The sequence below is a fragment of the Rhipicephalus microplus genome, chromosome X (assembly GCF_043290135.1).
Source record: "Rhipicephalus microplus isolate Deutch F79 chromosome X, USDA_Rmic, whole genome shotgun sequence".
In the NCBI taxonomy this organism is placed as follows: Eukaryota; Metazoa; Arthropoda; class Arachnida; order Ixodida; family Ixodidae; genus Rhipicephalus; species Rhipicephalus microplus.
In genome coordinates this window covers 417,663,700-417,684,365 of record NC_134710.1, presented here as the reverse complement: position 1 = coordinate 417,684,365, position 20,666 = coordinate 417,663,700, and the positions used below count along the sequence as shown (strand labels likewise).

The window sequence follows — 20,666 nt, the reverse complement described above, 5'->3', positions numbered from 1 at the left end:
TCAAAGAACATTGAGGAGTTAGCAGGAGAGTGCGAGATAATTATACTAGGACATATGAATTCGCACATAGAAGATATGGATGGGTATACCGATCCAACTGGCAAAATGGTCATGGATATGTGTGAAAGGCGTGATTTGATCATTTGCAACAATACCGAGCAGTGTAAATAACATGGAAGGTAGGAAGGCTGCAGTCGACGATAGATTACGAACTGATGTCACATAGGATGCATGATAAGCTCAGGGAAATGCACATAGATGAAGGTGGCTCCAGAAGTCTGGGTGGTGATCACAAACGTATCAAGCTAATTTTTGGAAGAGCAGTGAAAGTGCGAAGAAGACAAGATGAGCAACTACAGGAAAAAATTTATTGAGAAAGGCAAAAATTGCTTCTAAACAAATTGAGAAAGCAATCACTGAGGACAATGAAACAGTGTGGACATAAACGAATATATTTAGACTGTTTAGCTAGAGCTTGGTAAGGCACGTGACAAGTCATCCCGGAAAAGAAGACACAAGCCCAAGAGTTTGTGGGATTGGGAAGTTAGGAGAGCCATAGTAAAACATCAGGAAGCCTCTAGGAAGACAGACATGCTAAACAGCGACGTGAACCTACAGATGATGTTGAAAGAAAATGTAAAATGTTTCTAAGCTGTAGAAGGGATGTATCACTTCTGAATCATGAGAACATCAGAAGAAAGGGAGCTAAGTGGCTGGCAGAAGTTCATAAAAAAATAGAAAGGCAGCTGCAAAATTTTGGAACCATCTAAACATCTAAGGAATGAGACGAGCCTAGAGCAGAGGTTTATAACCACAGCTCAAGGTGCTGGGCTAGAAGGGGCCAAAGCTATTGAATATATAAAATCAAGGGTGACAGAAAAAATTTAACAAGAAGTGCTTTATCCACCACAATAGACAAGGATGAGTCAAATGGCGCAATGGCTACATTTTCACAACGAGAGTGGGAAAAGGCTGAAAAGAGGGTGCCTAGTAGTACATCAACAGACCCAGATGGCATTCCAATTATGATAATAAAGACATTAGGTCCGAAGTCTAAGCAGGCTTTGAGAGAGACAGTGAGTAAAATAATAATCGATGGTGAAGTTCCCGATGGATGAAAACTTAGCAGGATGAGCATGATCTATATAGGAAAGGAGGACAAAGCTGACATAAACACCTACCGTCCTATAACAGTGACATCAGTGGTCTATAGGCTCGCGATGCTGATTATAAAAGAAAGACTGCAGGCGTGGATAGAGGATGAGGGGGTGCAGGGGGAACTGCAGAATGGGTTTGGGAAGCACAGGAGGTTGAAAGACAATCTGTTCTCACTGACGCAGTGCATCGAAATATCAGAAAAGGTACACAGGCCCCTGTGCTAAGTCTTTTTGGATATCAAGGAAGCGTAGGATAGCGTTGTTCAAAAAGATTTGTGGGGAACACGGGACACACTAGGTGTGGAACATGGAGTCACTAATTTTCTAAAAGATATCGCTAAATATAACAAGGCAGTTACAAAGTGGGAAAAACAGGTATCCAAGCCTGTAGAGGTACAACGGGGCTTAGGTCGGGGTGTCCTCTGTCACCCTCGTTATTCATGATGTACCTAGAAGGATTAGAGGCCAAATTAGAGGGATATAGACTTGATTTCAACCTTTATTTTGTCAAACAAGGAAAACTCATTGAATATGCACTACCAGCATTAACGTGTGCAGATGATATAGTGCTAATGGTCAACAACAAGGAAGATTTGCAGAGTATGGTGGACATCTGCGGTGATTGGGGAGATAGGTTACATTTCAGATTCACTAAGGAAAACACAGCAGTCATGATGTTTAAGGATAATGAAGGTAGTGAGCTTAGAATACAGGAGGTAACGCTAGAGATAACAGATAAATACAAATATTTGGGCGTAAAGATAAGCATTGGGGACGAGTACCAAATGGAACACGAAATATACGTGACGACTAAAAGTAACGGGAACGCAGCAGTGATGAAAAACAGGGCACTGTGGAATTACAATACGTAATATGTTGTGAGAGGAATATGGAAAGAAGTCATGGTTCCTGGTCTGGCGTTCGGCAATGCGGTCTTGTGCATGAGGTAGGAAGTTCAAGCAAGATTATGAATTAAGCAACGTGGAATAGGTAGGCTTGTCTTAGGAACCAACAGGAATACACCAAATCAGGGAGTACAAAGTGATATGAGATAGATGTCCTTTGAGGGCAGGGAAGCTAGTAAGAGTATAAAATTCGAGAAGCGATTGAGAGAAGTGTAAGGTAAGCGTTGGGCTGCGAAGGTATTCAGCTACTTGTACAAGAAGAATGTCGATACAAAATGGAAGAGTGAACCAGAAAATTGACTGGTAAATACGAAGAAAACAGCAGGGGACCAAACCAAAAAAAAAACTTATTGGTTAAGAAGAAGGCGAAGGAAGCTGAAGCCGATGTGTGGAGAAAATGCATGATTAGGAAGTTTGCTCTAGAGATCTATTGAACTTTTAAGCAGGAAATTGTCAAGCAAAGAATCTATGATAATACTCGGGGTAGTTCTCTACTGTTTGTGGCCAGGACGGTAGTATTGCGAACCAAGACATATCGGGCCCAATACGCAGGGGTAGGCACGGTATGCAGTGCGTGTGGAGAGGAAGAGAAAACTGCCGAACACTTGATAATGTTCTGTAAAGGGATTCACCCTATAGTTCAGGTTGATGGCGCAGAGTTTTTCAAAGCACTAGGGTTGAGGGACAGGGAAGGCAAAAACGACTTTAAGCGGGTACCATTAACTAGAAGGAGGTTATCTGATTGGCGGCTAAAATCAAGGCGCGAGTGAAATATAAACTCTTTACTTAAAAGTACGAGTCCGCAGCCTCACTATTTAAAGGAAAAAATAAATCTAGTCTTTAGTTCACTACGTATTACAGCTTGGTGGCGTCAGTCACCGCCCGATCTAAAGGGTACAGCCGCATCAATCCATCCAATTCATCCATCCAGGGTGGATTACGAAAGGCCCGTGAAGAACATGCAAGCGTTCAGAAAAAACAAATTACCGCTTCTCTGCTCTAAAGATTTAGCAAGTATGTAGCACGGCCATCCAGCTATTTCTGTTCATATTGTTTCCACTGTTCCAATTATCAAGCTGTCAATGACGCCAACTTTCGAAATTAGCATGTAGAATTTGCCCCGAAGAAACAGAATCTTTTGCCGGGGAAATGCGCAGATTCTGTGTGCAATATGTGCACTACTTATCGCTGCACTTTGACTTCCTGCTTGTCTCATCAGTCGAAATATGTGTTGTATGCAGCGAGTTCAGCCCGGTTGTTTTCCATGCATATGTAACACTGTTAGAAGAGCCAATGAAGGAAGAAATCGTGCCCTCTGGGAGACAGTGACGCCCGCCTTGTGCTGCGTTAGAGTCAGCTGCATAATTTTAAAACATTCTAACGAGAGAGCGTTGAAGAGCACGTTCACATAAATTCCAGCGCTGCCATCAGCGTTGGCATGGGCGGTGTTGTTTGTGAGCGAAAAATCATCATTCTTGACCATTAATAAAAATAAAGAAAGATACAAAGAAAATAAATGATTCAAATTTTGAACAGAATATCGCTATCGTGTTCAGCTCGTAAATGCAAAGCATAAGAATCCCTCTTTACTTTTTAGTAGGCTTGTCCAAATATTCAAACATTTTGAATATTTGACTAATTTTATAGTACAAAGCCTGCATGGATTGGAAACTATTTATTGAAAATTCCCAAGTATTCAAAATTGACGAATGGGTGTGTACCTTCTCGAGGTGGTTTTAAGGTGGTTTTACTGCAGTGGTAGGGTACTAGCTGTGAAGGCACCCGTCCATGTGTATACCACGTACACTCGACTAAGAACTGCCCTTGTGTAAGTGCCACTCTCCCACTCCCCCCCCCCCCCCACTTTGCAGTCCATATTTGGAACAAAAAAATACATATCTTATTAGCAAGGAGCAGCGCCGTCTCGTCTTGTGTTCAGTGCATCTCGCGATAGCCATGGACGTTATTGTGAAGAGTTTCGAAGGGGCACACACACCAAATTATTGGCCTCGCGTTTTTGTGCTGCAATGTGTTTCTGTGGGCCTGTTAGTCATGGCACAATACATCGTCTGCTGCAACGCAAGGCAGATAAATAAATACAGGCCCCTCATTAACGACCAACTTCGGTTTCAATTTGAGAGAGCTCCAAAAACGATAAACCACCGGGTTCAGCTATTGCCACGTAGCAAGTGCAGCTCTTCACCACGTCAGCACACAGAACTCTGCAAGACTTCAGCATGGTGTGAATCAAAAATTACTTTCAAATAGGAAACGGGACTGCAGCGTTGCTAAACGAAAAACTTTCTAAGCGTGCGCCACGGCCATGCAATTGCAACCAGCCACCGAGTAGTATAAATTGTGGGAACAAACGTGGCAACAAAATGGCGGCTATGACGTCAGTATACCTTGTTTTATACACTGCAGTGTGGTGACAGGAGGAAACTAAGGGTCCCCAAGGAGTTTCCTTCAAGTATGTCAATGGAACTATGGAGTAGAAGGCTCAAGAAAACTTCAAAATTAATATAAATATCTTCCGAGCTCTATTCGCTGTTGATATCTTGCAGATGATATGCGAGTGTTCATGGGCATCGAACCCACAGGCTATCCCCACCACGAAATTTTATGTAAGGGCCGTTTTAAAGAGTATGGTAGGGTAAATGGTATATGTAAGTTTTAGTATCTTAACTTAGAAACGGCTGCAAATTTTCCCATCAAATTTAGGAGCGCACAAAATATGCCACTTGGTATCAAGTTACATCATTTTTATATGCCTAGATTGCTTACTCTTCTGAATGTCCACTTTGAAATACAAAGGGGGTTCTTTATTCAAGGTATCTTTTTTTTGCATTTACCCAAAGGAATGTAATCATTTTGACCTGCATTGTTGTAGAGACTCTTAGGTTACATTTGAAATAAAAAATGACTTTTTTCATAAAGTTCCTGTAAAAAAATAAAAGCACTGCTTGCATAACGCCACGACGGGTGCGTATTGTTGTGAAATTTTTTCAGTTTTAATTTTTGTGAAATCAAGATTTTTTTCTCTTCAATTTGTTTTTAATGTGCTGGAGCTCACGCATACAAAGTTTCATAAAAATCAATTCAATATTTTTTGAATAAGGGTACATTGGAGTTGAAAAAATGCACAGAAAACGCAGTTTGCGAGCGCGTACTGCTCACACTATTAGCGCGTGGCGCCCTTCGGTGCGGCATTTAAACCGCTTGAATTGGCCGCTCGACATCGGGCTTTCACAAATTTGTTCCTCAGAGTACAGTGGATTCTTGGTGTCATAAATGAACTCAATTTTCGGGGGGTTTTACCCTACACAGTAAACATATATACACCCAGAAGGGTGTAAATAAGCTTGTCCCGTGGACGACACTCTAAGGGTGTTAGTTCAGCACCTTCCAAAAAAGGTGCTTTTTCATGCACCCTTAGAATAGGGTGTACATGTAAAAAACTGTAGGGTGTTACAAAAACACTTTTAAGGAAGGGTGCCTTCGATGTCCATCACTTTTTTAGCACCCTCTGAGGAGGGTGCGAGAAGGGTGCACAAGGGTGTTGAGTGCCCATGGCAGGGGGGCCAGTATTCTTTTAGACTGCACTAATAGATATCAGCATGCACTGATTACACACTACTTGAAGAAAGTGGTCCTGATTATCAATGGTGCGCCACCTGTCGAGCTCCTTTGCGTCTGGGCAAAAATATAAACGCGTACTATCGTGTATGAACTTGTGCTGGATCTATATATACTTAACAGTATATGCATAATGCGCGTTACAAAAAATGAAGCCTTGCTGCCCTTGCATATTGAGTTTATTTAATAGGCAAATAAAACATAAACTTTTCTTCTGCCACACAACTTTCTCACCAGATATACGTTCACGTATACGTACACTACACATGCAACACCTCAAATGTTTATTATATTTATTCAGTTTCACTTCATTGACCATTATTTGCAACATACAATTACACTGGTTTCAGTTTAGTATACTGCCTCAAGTACATAGAGACTACAAATGAAATATACGCTAATATATCCCTATAATTCTTTCAAGTATCTACAATCCCAGTGGTTTCCAGTTTAATACTCTTTCATGTACACAATCGGTTAATAGGAATGAAATACAGGCAAATATATACTTATGATTCTTTCAAATATATACAATCACCATGATTTCGCTATATACGCCTTCATGTACACAATCGTTCCCAAGAAGTGATGCACACAAAAATATATATGGATAGTGTTTTCAAATGTATACAATCACAGTGGATTAAGCTTTGTATTTCTGGATGTATAACAATTGGTTATGAGAAATGATGTACATGCAAACTTATACGGGTTTTCGCACATATAACTTTAGCGAATACTTAAGAAACCAATACAATGATCAGAAACACAATAAGCTAAAAACGAACTGAAAACTGAGTCAAAACACACAAAAAACAAAGGTAATGCATAATTATAGCTAATGACACAGCTGGGTCACTTTATGCCAAATCTCCCAGCTATTTCGGCAACCATTTCAAATGTATTTGAAAAACTCGTGCTGCATTGAAAATAGTGAACTTCTGGAATATTTAGGAGAGAAAAAATAATTGGTCACGTGGCTGCCCTCTGAACTTCCTGGAATGCCGTCTAGGTGTTGTATGTGAAAAATTTTATTTTAAAAGCACCACTCCTTCTTTCCATACGAAACTCGGTCTACGTGTTACGTAACAAGAGCTTAATTTGGGAGAGTTGGTTCATCGTGGTTGTGTGCTAGTCACAGCGCGACAACTTTACGAAGAGACAGAAAGGACAGGAAAGAGCACCGACTGTCAACTGAATTTAATGAATGTGCTACGAGTGCTTTTATACGGAGTACAAGAACCGGGTTCATGCGTGACGACACGTGTGAGCACTACAAAATAATCTTAACTGTGAAAAGAATACTCCCTCTCGGAAAGGATAAGTGAACGTGTAGTGATGCACTGATCATTGATTTACCTGATAAAAAATCCTTCTACAAACGTTAAATTGGCATTAAGTAAACCTATTCTCGTGACGAATGGGGCAAGATTGACTATTCCTGTTGCTGTTTAGTACACACACTTTTGAAAGCTTGCAAGGAGTGGAAAACAACACGCTAGTATCATATCTGCTGGCTATTTTTTTTAATTGTGAGACACTTGATGTGGTAATACATGCAAAGGTTTTGGTCATTGTTTTTTGTTGATCCTGTCTTCTTTAACTTTACTTTCTGCAGGAGGGTTTTGGAAACGGGTGTGATGATTCTGTTTGGTTACCCAGCATCTTTTAGTCTTTAATTCTGGTTTTTAAACCTGACCTCACGCTTGTGCTAACATTACTTCTGAAGGGTGGCCTGAGTACATGTGGTATCAATTCCTCTTTCTACTAATTTTGAATGCCCATTATGAAAAGGCAGAACATTCTTAGCACTCCTGGGCTGATAGCACCAGCCAATACCCCAAGAGCATCATCACACTTGTTTGCAAAACCCTCCCGCAGAAACTAAAGTTAAAGGAAACAGGACCAAAAGAAAAAGAGAATGACCAATCACCTTTGCATGTCACACGGTACTACGTACATAAAATGTCTCACAATTTTAGGAAAAGAGCCAGCAGATATGACATTGTTGTTTTCTACCCCTTGCAAGCTTTCAAAAGTGCATGTACTTACAGCAACAGGAATAGTCAATCTAGCACCTTTCGTCGCTAGAATAGGTTTACTGAATGCCAATCTAATGTGTATGAGATACCGCTAACACATGGAAAAGTAAACATAGGACAAACTGGGCAATGCTTCAATGATCAAGCATGACAGCATGCTTTAAATGTTAAGAAGGGCTATAGTAGTCTCATGGCCGGGCACCGTAAAGAATGTAAGTGTAGTCCTAGGTTTCATAAAACACGGTTTTTTAAAAAAAAGCAAGCAGAAAAAATGAAAGATTTTAGAACTCTATATCAGGAAGGCCAGGATCAATGCATCAGTACACCTTCACTTATCTTTTCCGAAAAAGAGTATTCTTTTCTCGGTTAAAATTATTTTGTCATGGTCACACATGTGTTGTTGCAGATGAGCCCTGCTCTTGTGCTCAGTACTAAAACGCTCGTAGCACCTTCAATAAAATTCAGTTGACAGCGCTCTTTCCTGTCCTTTTTGCGATACGATTTTTATTAGAGAACAAATTTCATTTTCTTACAATTTAGGTATAATGATGACTTTTCATTGTATCACAACATGGAGCAAATTGCATCTCAATACGGACAAAAATCACAACTTTGTGAAATTCGTGATATTTTCTCGTATATTTCAGCAGCTTGAGAAGTCTAAAGATATTTTTTCCTCATAATATACCTTCTGTGGAGTAGGTTTTCAATGCTCAGATATTCATACAAAGTGCAATATTGCAATAAAAAATGCAAACATAACACATTTTGGCTTTATTCTTGGAAGCGAATGGGGCAAAAAAATTGCACTATTATTATTTAGCTTCAAATACCTTACAGAAGCACATTTACTTAACAGGTAGACCGAATTGACTTTAGAAAAAATAAGCGGTAGTTTCAAAACGAAATTTTCCACAAACAGCACACAGACGGCAATATGCCAGGAAGTTATAAGCCAGCCACATGAACAAAACTTTTTTTCTCGCTGAAATATTCTAGCAGTTCACTGTTTTCAACGCAGTAAGTCAGCACTTTTTTTTCAAATACAATTCAGATGGTCGCCAAAGTGGCTGGGACGTTTGGCATGGAATGGTCCAGCTATATTTAAGCAAAATAACTTACACAAATAACAATGTTTGTTCATCTACCATGACCACACTAGAAAAAGTTGTTCAGGCATTGTGACACTAAAATTTTCAGCGTCGTACTGCCTGAACAACTTCTTTGATAAACTCCAAATTCACGCCGAGAAAAAGCCGCTCAATCACAGTGGATGTTAAAGGCCTTGCGGCCGTAGACAATGTTGAAAATAAAAAAAAATCAACTCATCAGTGCTGTCACTCCTTCTTCGTCATTACTGACACGGAAGATTTTTCGGTTATCCATGTGGAGGTTCAGGAAGTAGGCTTGCTCTAGGCTGGGGCCAGGGGGTAGACTACGCAGGACGTCAGCGGCACCCTCCCATCCTGTAATAAGAGCAAATATGACTTCTCATAAAAGGATGTTCGTGCTGTTCTGGCCGCACCATATATAAAGAATCTGTAGTGTGTATCCTTCGAAATGGCGTGTAATTGACATTACACTGAACTCGAAGCATACAACCCATACATTCCAATAATTTCGTATGATAAAGATAAGAGTTTTCCAGCATACAGCAAATTCCCGAAATGAGGTGAAGTGTAAGACTACACCTCAAAAATGGCACTTACGAAAGCCTGAACTCACTTAAGAATCAAATTCCTTCTAGGGTAGTGGGCCAGTGTGAAAAACAATTCCTAAAGTACAACGTTCAGAACATGTAACATTAATCAAAATGCACAAGAAACTTACCTCTTCATGTACAAACAGTGAAGACATCTCTGCTTTCTCTTTTACATGAGAACAAATGATCTTGGGCGTGGCACTAGCGAAGAGGTCTGCAAAAAAAAAAGTAAAAGATTTACTGACTTTAATCACGTCTCTAACAATCTGAGGAATTGTTACAAGTCACCAATCAGTGCAATTCTGACTGCCTCTATAAGGGCATCAAAAATGAACAATTTTCTCGTTCTTTCTACTCTCACAAGACGCTCCGTCAATGGAATCTAATCCAAATTTGACGCTATGCTTCCTATTTGCCTGCTTTCTAGACGTAGGGCAGCGAACATGTGTTTTGTGCACCTAATCTAGCAGAGAAATTCGTCATCTCTAATTCAATCCTCTTAATTCATTGTATTTTGATAAAATATGTGATAGCTCGTCCAGTTTTTAAAGAGTTGCGGGCCTGCAATAGGCACTGCCTTGCACGTATGAAAGTACTTCTTTTTAAAAAAAATTCATAGCTTGCTTTCAGAAAAAGCGTCTGGCATATTTCGACAACTAAGCCCATCCTCTGATGGCAGTCAGGGGCACGCTATTAGCGATTATTGACTACGGGATTTACAAACGTAACTCGTGCCTAAATACTCAGTTAAACACAATGACGCAAGTAAGAGCGCTCGAACGACAGCAACGCGCGCGGACGCCGACTACGTTGCAGCAGCCATGGCTTATGCTAGAGCTACCGCACATAGCTCCTACAGTCACGTATACTCTCTCGATTCTGTTATAACGCCGAACATTATCGCAGATGAGAGCGAAGCACAAAAACAGCAAACAGAAACGAGGGAAAACAACGCACGGCGATGGCCACAACAACGCGCCTTTGGAAGTCTACTAGATCTTTCCCTGTTGCTGATGGCACTTGTCCTAAATAGCTTAAAAGACCGAGGCGCACGTGCTGGGAGCATCGCGGCATATCAGCACCTCCAACTATATCGTCTTTAAGCAAAAAAAAGCCATTTCGTACAGTGCGCCTCTGTACATAATTTTTGCTTTTTCTTTCTTTTTATACGCTTACACCTACAGAAGCACGTTGCACATTTGAGTATTAATAGAAATGTTATTACGATGTAGCCCAAAGCACATCTTAAAACAATATCAATCACTTTGTGCAGTGTAGAGACAATGTGCGATCAGCAACTAATCCCGCCCTTGTTAAGTGATCACATCACTCACTGTATGAGTGATGCAGGCACTTACACAACATCGCGCATAGCAGTGTGAACTCGTTAAGTCACACGTTTAGTCGGGCATCTGCAACAGGCCCGCGAACGCATGCTGTTGTAAATGGCTGGCAGCCTACTTCGGCAGAGCTGCTGCAGGCGCCCAGCTAGCGCTGTATGATTACTACCTACGAAAACAGTACACTCACCGTTAACAGGCCCACGTTGTCCGTGTCCGCCACTCCATGAATATTCCTTAATCCGAGCGTCACTTCGAACACGGTGTCATGCGTGACCACCATTGAATATGCGCCTGTTCGCCAGAACACACACAGCGGCCAAGACCCCAGACCAACGCAACGCATTTGAAAGACGATGAGACAGAGAGAGCGACGTTGAGATAGAGAAGGAGGAGGCAATGGCGGCGCCGCAGCTGTCGACGCTGGTGTTCGGTGACACAACTATTCGCTTATCTACGCCGCCGTTGTGGGAGCAACGCTGGCCGTGGTGAGCGGGGTGGAAGGGGGGGGAGGAGCTTGAAACCCGCCAGGACGGCGCCGAAAGGCAAACGCTATGGCGCATACGGCGGACGCGGACGGCCGTTCGTCGCGGAATGACTCCTTGTAAATGGCAACTCTCCTTCCGGCCAGTCGCACAGCGACGCAGGTTATTTACCAGCCTCGGGTTCTTTGAGTATTTAGACGGAATGCGATTGCAGTGGGCAAAAAATAGTGAAGCAAAACTTGCGGAAAACAAAGTGCACCATGGAATGGCCAGAAACAATAATTATTTCTTCCTCGGTGGCATTAGCAGGAGAGCATCGCTACACCTTTTTCCAGAGGAATTTCTTTTTGCATTGTCTGTGTCTGGCACTTCCGCGTATGGTGCCGCAAACTCTGAATGCGTAGTCGAAGCTGGAACAAATTAACCCACAGTCGCGGATGTTTAGAAGGCTTGCACGCACCACGAAACGTGCCGAGGTTGTTATAACAAACTTTTTGCTGACCACATGATCAGCACATAATTCCATATGGTTGCCCAATGAGCTAGCTAAGCACCTGTAGCAAAGGCAGGGCGCGTTCTTGTTAAACGTTGTTAATATAAACGATGGTTGTGCATAAGGGCAGTGACAGCTTTCCGTGGGAATTGTTCATAACCCACGTTTTCGAGCGTAGAAGCGCCTCAGTGGACCTAATCAGCTACCACAGCAAGTTCGTAAGCAATGATCAGGTACGAAAATGTGCAGCTGTTTTCCATGTACTGAATAGTCCGTGTACAGTGCGTTGACCACCGCCATTCCTTAAGCCACCTCCCATATAGACTCTCAGTCTGAACAGGTGTGGGACCTTAAACAATAAGAAGCAGTGCCTCCCCCCCCCGCACACACACACACTTGAAATTCGAGGGTGCACGGGCTGATACACACGCATACTTATTCACAGGCGCACACACATACCGTATACACACATACGCCCACACACACACGCGACCGTAAACGCACGCATGCATGGGCGTACACATGTGCACAGGCACGCTTAACACAAGCACGGACTCGCACATACACGCGCACGCACACATGCACGGGTGTACACACAATCGCGCTTACACGCACACACACCCATACTCGGGCGAACATTATTTGTGTGTATATAATCCATAGCAAACATGCAGCTTATAACCAACGCTAAGGAAAGCTTTCGTAACATGGATTGCAGTTAATTAAATGATTGCAGTTAAATAGATGAAACGCGATTTGCTTCTGCTGACATTCTGCTGTATTCGAAGAGCACCTTCACACATTCTAAGTCAATTAGGCCGTCATTTAACGCAAGGTCCACATATTCGTGCAGTAGCTGCGCTGCTCGGCCGCCAATCCGAAGGTCGCGGGTTCGATGCCGGCCGTGGCAGTCGAATTAAGGCGGAGGCGAAAAGGTAGAAGCCTTTGCACTGTGAAAATTTCTGCAGCCTTCCACTACGACGACCCTCATAATCATATCGAGGTTTTTGAGACGTAAAATCCCAAATATTATAATTATGTGTTCTTCTTATGCTGCGTATTCCATCTGATGAATCGGCACCTACACCCTTCTCAGGCACAAAAGCACCCTTAGAGCCTATTTTAGGGTGCTTTTGAGGCAAGCACCCAAACAAAGGGGTGCTTTTTTTCATTCGACCATTTATGGGTGTTAAAGGGTGTTGCAAAGGGTGCTTTCTCGTAAAAGCACCCTATTTACACCCTTTTGGGTGCAAAAATTTTTACTGTGTACCATACTCCCTTGAGGTCATTAAAATTTGCGATGCCAATGACTGTACTAAGGACGAATGGATACATAAACGTGTGAATTACCCGAGCAGTACTGAGGAGACCTATGAAGAATGTCCACAGATATATGCCACACACCCCCTTGTTAGTTATGTATGGCACTAAAAAATAGGTTTTTCCATTGCATGGGTCAAATTTTGAACAACATTTTCACACTTTCGCAGAAGGCTGGAACCCATCAAAGTACTGGGAAAAAAGTGTCTTCTTTACACGAGTTAACACGGAAATACACTCTTAAAAAATTTCATTAAAACGTAGTAACTGGAGGGAAAATGTTAGTAACAGCCACTGTTACTAACTCTCTGAGACAGTTACTAATCGTTTAAAACTCGAAAGCAACAGGCTTGTTGTTACTACCCAAACCCCCAAGTTACTACCTCGTGTTAGTAACCAATAGCTACTTTGCTTATAACTCTTCTGAGTGCTGGAAAAACATGCAGTCACTCACTGAGTGAAAGTTTTCAATATATTTTGCCATTTATCCCCTCGTAATTTCTCAAACCCTTCCTGTATTTACGTTTTTGATCATGGCTTCAACACATATTTTTACGGCCATCATTTTTACAGGAATTTATATTTGAATCTGAAGGCATGTCGCCGAAAACTTCATGCTACCATGTTTATTTTTGTTAATTTGGATAAGACGCTGACCTTGGGAACATGGGCCACTAAGTTTGAGCCCCACCTTGCCCACAAATTTTTTTTCTTCTTTGGAGCCAAAATAACATGATCATCTAACTGAAAATTACTGTGAGCGTCCCGCGGCGTCGGGAACAGCACGAGTTACGCAAGAAATTATGTCTTGATGATTGATTGATTGATTAATTAATTGATTGATTGACTGATGTGTGGGGTTTAACGTCCCAAAACCACCATATCATTATTAGAGACGCCGTAGTGGAGGGCTCCGGAAATTCCGACCACCTGGGGTTCTTTAACATGCACCCAAATCTGAGCACACGGGCCTACAACATTTCCGCCTCCATCGGAAATGCAGCCACCACAGCCGGGATTTGATCCCGCGACCTGCGGGTCAGCAGCCGAGTACCTTAGCCACTAGACCACCGTGGCGGGGCAATGTCTTGATGATGTCACCATATGATGTTACGTCATAGATCGCCAAATTTTTGACGCCGTTATACCACCATCACAATATCACGTTACAGGATAACGTCATCACATGACATCGTAGCTTGGTCAAAGGTAGATCTATCACGGATGACGTGCAACACCACGTTAAGTGCAGAAAGCTTTCGGAGGGATCAATACGATGACTGAGAGGAACAAGACGACGGCTTTCGTCTTCGACTAGTCTAACGTGAAAGCACATGGGATCTTGAGAGTTTTTATTTCTTCTTTCTTGCATTTATCCACTTTTCTTTTCTCCAACACCTTGCTAGAGAACGCATGGGGATGTATACGTCATTGCTAGGCGAGTTTATGCTGCGAACACTGCCTGCGCTGAACTTGCAACTGCGCCCTGTGCACACATTTTCCCATCCTTCGTTTAGTAAGGCGCTGTTTCACCATAATAAGCTTGATGAGGAGCCCGCGAATTGCGAAAATAGCGGCATGTTCACTTTCGCGCCACGATGTGTTTCACGAAGTGAAACCATAAATTTGTTTCGATTGATAAGTTGCTCTCTGAAAACTTCAATGTCGTAATTTCACCATTATAGGTATGCTAATAGAGAACATTTGGACCAATGTTTCATTTTAAAATTTCGCGCCGCAAAGTCCGCTTATATATTTCGTACTTTTGCGTCAATGATAAACAAAATTCTCTTAAAATTGGAACGCGATGCCGATGGCCCCCATAGCGGACAATGTACTTCATTTTTACCGATTATGAACTACATAAGACTTCGTAGACACAATCAAAATCTATTACGTCAAGATGTTTCGTTCGGGAACTTCCTGTTGTTTTCTTTTCGCAGGTCTTCTCGTGGCAGTGCCGATTTTGGAATTGTGAAAAAGTAATTCACTACTGAGAGAAAAATTGTTGTAATCTTTAGAGGCCTTTTGACGTATAAGTTATATGCTTCGTTTACGGCAGCTCACAATAGCAATAGGCAGACGCAGCGGTTATCGCTTTTGCTCTCGCAACCACCAGGTGCGTCATCGCACAGCCACAGCCATCGTCGCAGAGCGTCCGCGGTGGCAGAACAATCGGTCAAATAGTGTGGCCGTTCGGACGCAGAACATTCGGGAGCCTGCAATCAAGTTGCGTAAGCAGGCATGCCACTTGAGCTTTTTTTCGTATTTCACGGGCATCTGCAGTAATCTGAGAACAGTAATATTTATAGGACAAAAAGTTAGATACAGTCAAATGGGATGGTTCGCAAACCGATCCACTAAATCCTAATCAAAAATTTTTTGGCCAGCTTCATTGCCTCAAAAGCTGGTACATCATTCTTGCCTAAATAATCAGTATTAAATGGAACAATGCAATAGCGTAATGTTCTCCATACAATACCCACGAGCATTATTTCGGTTAAACTGTGATAGTCTGCATGCAATTTGTTTACTTTTGGGTAAATTTATTATGGGCATATATGCAATTAAAAAACTGCCTTCGCTGTGCATCTTCCATTTCTCCTTAAAGCTTTGGGAAATGAGGCTTGCCCACTGCCTTTGTGCGGGCTTTGCCGCCTTTTTTGTCGTTCTCATGTCCCAACATGACTCCCCTCCTCCGCTGTCTCCTGCGCTGGGAGAGCGAGAAATGACGTTCTCCCCCCTCTTACCCAGTAGTGAATGTCGACTGTGGCGACGTGTGCGGAGTCTCCCGAAAAAGCTCGTGCATCGGGATGGGGTCACAGATTCTGACCTCTTCCCGCTTGGCTCACAGCTTGCGGTGCGTGGACGGTGAGCCACGCATTACCTTTTCGGTCCGTCGACTCCCGTTGCTCAGGGCTCATCGGACTTCGCTGACGGCACCTCGCGCCAGATGTGAACACTCACCTTTTGTTGCCCCTTTGTGCACGCTCGGCTGAAGGGCGGTACGGTGTCCTAGTGCGAGGCCAAGCTACGCCGACCCGTCTCCCTCCGAAGCCAACGCGAGTGCCTTTGCCCTCGCTCGAGCAACCAGCCCTTGGTCCCGGTGTCTCCGTGAATCGCCTTTACCACGGAGACGTGCTCGTGACATCCTGTGCAGTAATTTTTTCACCCGTGGCGTGGATAAGCCAATTTGCTTTCCCGCCGCGCCTTTTCAACGGGCTGTACTGCGTTTTGGTGTTGCCAGAGATACTGCTCAAGTGTTGCGGCCTAGAGCAGTATCGTGTTGTCGACAAGACAACGGTTAACGAGCGCCCTGCAGCTCCCTAACACCAGACCCACGCTAGTGGCCGTACTCCTTCGAAATACGAGTCACTACAAAGTTCCTAAATAACAGTGGAGTTTTGCGGTCCTCCCCTAGTGCAACTTTACTTTTCATTAGTTTTAGTGTAACTGGCATGACACTTTATGAATAGGTTCGTGTCCACAATGTGATATATTGCTTTCTGAAATTTTGATAAGAGGACTGCAAAATGTTTGTAGAGAGAAATAATAAACGTTGTGAACTGTATAAAATGTACAACATTAAATCCTGATACTCATATCAAATTATTTCCTGCCTAAATTTTTCCTTCAGTTAGATATGTATCTAAGTGTGGTAAGTAACGTGTAGGTAGTATGTAACAAAAAGACATAACTTTAAAATAATAAGTTTATTGTCATTGCAAGCATTTTACATACACTCAGGAAGGAGGGCAGCATCAAAAGGTAGAAAGCAGGGAGGTTAGCCAGAAACGCATCCGGTGTGCTACCTCACGCTTGGGGATTAGGTAAGGGGACAAGAATAAAGGAAAAGAGGGAAGAGAAGAAAAATGAAAAATACAGATAAATTTACTGTGGATGGTAGAAATCTGCCGCAAGTCAGAGGCGTTCACACAAGCTCGTCGTCCTCAAAAAACATAAGAGGGCTTTCACTGCCATGTGGGCTGTTGAGAGGTGGGGACGATGCCATTATAGCACCTGCGCAGAAAGAGGCCGATCATCCAGTCGCCCCAATGCGTTAGAAAATACTTGTCTCTCTGAGGTGAATTGAAAACAGTGGCACAGCAGGTGTTCCATATTTTTATTAATGTCGCAAATATCGCATGCTGCACTATCAGTCATTCCGATGAACGTGGTAAGAGCTTTCGTGAAAGCAACTCCCAGTCAAAAGCAATAGAGAAGCGAAGTTTCACGTCGTCGTAGGCCGGGTTGAGGCCAGAGTTGTAGTGAAGGGTCAAGTTCCTGTGAGTTGTAGTGAAGTTGTAGTGAAGGGTCAATTTGCCTCGCAGCGTCCGCTCTTGAAAGCGGAATCGGAACACTGTTTACTTTCTGATGTGATGTACTAGCATCGTGATCTGCAGAATCATTTCCACTCATGCCACAATGCCCAGGTCACCACTGAAAGAGAATGTCTTGGCCTTTATGTATAAAGAGGTGGTGGAGTTTCACGGTTTGATAAGTCAACTTCCCGTGGCATCCGCTTCGGAGAACTGGCCGCAGGCACTGTAACGCCAGTTCTGAGTCAGAACACACAGCCCTTTTACTTAGTCTTTCTTCAATATTGACGAGTTACAGTGCACTGCGCAGAGCTTCAAGTTCTGCTGCCGTGGATGTCGTCGCATGCGAAGTCTTAAAACGCAGAGTTACCCTGGTAATGGTATAATCACTGCTGCAATTTAGCTGGACGACGTAGTGAGGCCATCCGTGTAGATGTGCACGTGGTTACTGCAGTTCTGGTCCAGTACGAATAGACTCAGTTGTTTTAGGGCATGTGTCGGTAGGTCACATTTTCTCTGCATTCCTGGGATCATTAAGTAAACTCCCGGGCGGCTCAAACCTCAAGGAGGAAGCAGTGGCTATGATGCAAGTGCGTACGCCTCAGTAAATGATGAGCGTTGCTTGCAGACAGTGGCACCGTATGTCGTGCGAGGCCTTTCAGCAGCGAGGCTCGCCAGGTAGTGGGAAGTGGTCCTGGCATAATGCCTGAGATGCATACGCATTGTCTCGGTAATAATATGTCTTGATTGAGTTATTTTGAGCGATAACAATGGTTTCAGCCGTTGAAGCACTGCGGGGTAATCCAAGGCATATCTTGAGTGCTTGGGCCTGAATGCTCTAAACGTATGCAGGTTAGTCTTACCGGCGTTACATGTTGCCAGTAAACTATATTGTAAGATTCTGATAAATGACACACTGTACAGTTAAAGCATGGATGGTTTGGGCACTCCCCGTTTTTTCCCTGCAAGAAATTTGAACATGTGAATGTTGCGAGCAACTGCTTTTCACATAGTTCACGTTCGGAGTCCACAACAGGTTTCTGTCTATTATGACTCCTAAGAACATGTGGCTTGTGCTGAACGATGTGTGTTCTCCGTTAATCGATATGCTGTAAGCAGACATTGGTTTCCACGTGAATGCTACCCCTTCACATTTTCCTCAGGTCCCCTCGAGATCTTGTTTATGAACGTAGCATGACGCCGTTGTGGCAGTCTTCTGAAGGCGGGCGCGAAGCTGAAGCCTTGTCACAACTGATGTAGTCAGCGTAGGTAGAAAGTTCTACAGTGGTTGGTAGGTGTTCGAATAGTCCATTGAAGGTTATACTGAGAAATGCAGGGCTTAGCACTCCTCCTTAAAGAACTCCTCAGCTACTGCAATACTCAGGTGTTGAGCCATTCACTGTCGTCACGTAGAATTATCCTAGCTGTAAGTAGCTGTGCACCCACACATACAACTTTCCACCAAGACCAACTGTTTCCAACGCACTAAAGATGTCTTCACGGGTGACATTGTCGTAAGCCTCCTAAACGTCTATAAACAGGGCAGCACAGTTTCCTACAGGCTTTCTGGTGCCCGATAAATGTCACCAGCTCAATAACATTGTCGATTGACGAATGGCCGCGCCTGAGCCCAGTCATGGGTACAAGATAAATTTCATAAATTTCATAGTGCTCTAAATACCACTTTATTTGTGTTAAAACAATTCTTTCCATAGTTTTTTCACGCAACTAGCAAGAGCAATACGATGGTATGAGGCAATATCCATGAGATTCACCAGCTTTGAGAAGTGGAATGTGGTGACTTGACTTCCACGCTTGGGGATCCATACCAGTCTGCCAAGAGTCGTGGTATAGACGTAACAGTGCCTTCCGAGCTTCGTCTTCAAGGTTGCAAAGGGCACGGTACGTAATGCAGTCCGGTGCGGGTACTGAAGAACGTCTGCGCAGTGCCAGTGCCGCTTCTAGCTCATCCATAGAAAGCGGGCACTCCGTGTAAGGATCACGTGAGAGCAGAGGGTTGTCGAGTGTTGCCGTTCGCGTTATCGTGAAATTGGTCTCGACGACAAATCTTCTACAGAAGGATTCTTCGAGGTCAATCTATCTACATTGTGGGTGAAGTGCCAGAGATGTAAATGGGTGTTGCTGACCAAAGGTTGCGCTAAGAGCCCGGACAGCTTTTTTAATAAGAGATAGGGGCTTTCCATGGATCCGACGATTTGCAGAAGTATGCCCAACATTACCAATCCAGTTTATTTATGTGCCGTTGTATTTACCTTTGAGTGCATCTAGCCAGCCTCCGATGAAGGCGAAAATGCTGTAGGCCCGTATTCTTAGATTTCTATGCACGTTAAAGAACCCCAAGTAGTCAAAATTTCTGGAGTCCTCTACTACAGCGTCTCTCATAATCATATGATGGTTTTGGGATGCTAAATACCGTAATCAGTCAAATCATCTAGCCAGCCTGTAATCATTCGTGTACTTTGTCCGTCTGTATCCACGATCTGCACGACGACGTATCGCATGTAGTTTCTCAACCTTTTGAACTTGCATACGATGAGAATTGTCAGTTCAATGAGTTGGCATTATTTCAGGCCTTAGCACAAGTTGAGAATCAAAGTACAGATCGAGAATCTGCGATAATGCAAGATTGGTATTATTTGACAAATTTTTGTTCTGATGCTTTCTGGGCGAGACATAGCACCAACGACATCTGTCGAACATTGTATTCCCGAGTACATTCACAAGAAAAAAACGCATCTCCACAATATATTGCCATGCTGTGTTGGTGGCAGAAGAGGAGATCGAAGAAGTGAAAGGCTGCTGTGGCTGAGTAAACATTCGCTTCGAGCTCCTGTTTATCGTTTCCTCTCGCGACAGACTGGTGGACGTGCTGGGTACTACTGTACTGCAACGTCTTATGCCTGCTGGTCCTGAACCAGAAGCAACCACCGCCAGTGCACAAGGTTCTGCTGATATCCATGGAAACAGCCGCCGCCTTCAAGGACTATCACCACAGTACGGTCCCTTGGCAAGTTCCGTGAGGACAATGTTTGCCACATCCGCAACCGAAACTGAGCATGACCCATTCGCTAGCGTAGCCTGTATCATCAACACGCCTCACACAAACAACCCATTTCATGTTAAGACCGGTGAGGATGTCGAAACTAGCTTGACTATTTCGTCCGGGTCGCTGCCATCAACAACTGGGACAATCGCTGTAAGTTGAAGAACGTGTATATCTCCCTCTTAATGCGGCAAAAGTGTGGT

The 20,666-nt window shown here is 43.3% G+C and overlaps 1 protein-coding gene and 1 long non-coding RNA gene across 2 annotated transcripts in view; one reads left to right on the top strand and one right to left on the bottom strand.

The window, feature by feature from the left end:
• The window catches only part of LOC119161898 (nonsense-mediated mRNA decay factor SMG5), a 394,369-nt gene that overhangs the window by 254,914 nt on the left and 118,789 nt on the right, over positions 1 to 20,666 (top strand). The window lies entirely within an intron of this gene.
• On the bottom strand, positions 8,664 to 11,099 carry LOC142776509 (uncharacterized). Its single transcript, XR_012887595.1, has 3 exons — positions 10,973 to 11,099; positions 9,571 to 9,656; positions 8,664 to 9,206 (listed from the first exon to the last, which is right to left on the bottom strand). It is a non-coding gene; the product is annotated as an uncharacterized LOC142776509 (long non-coding RNA).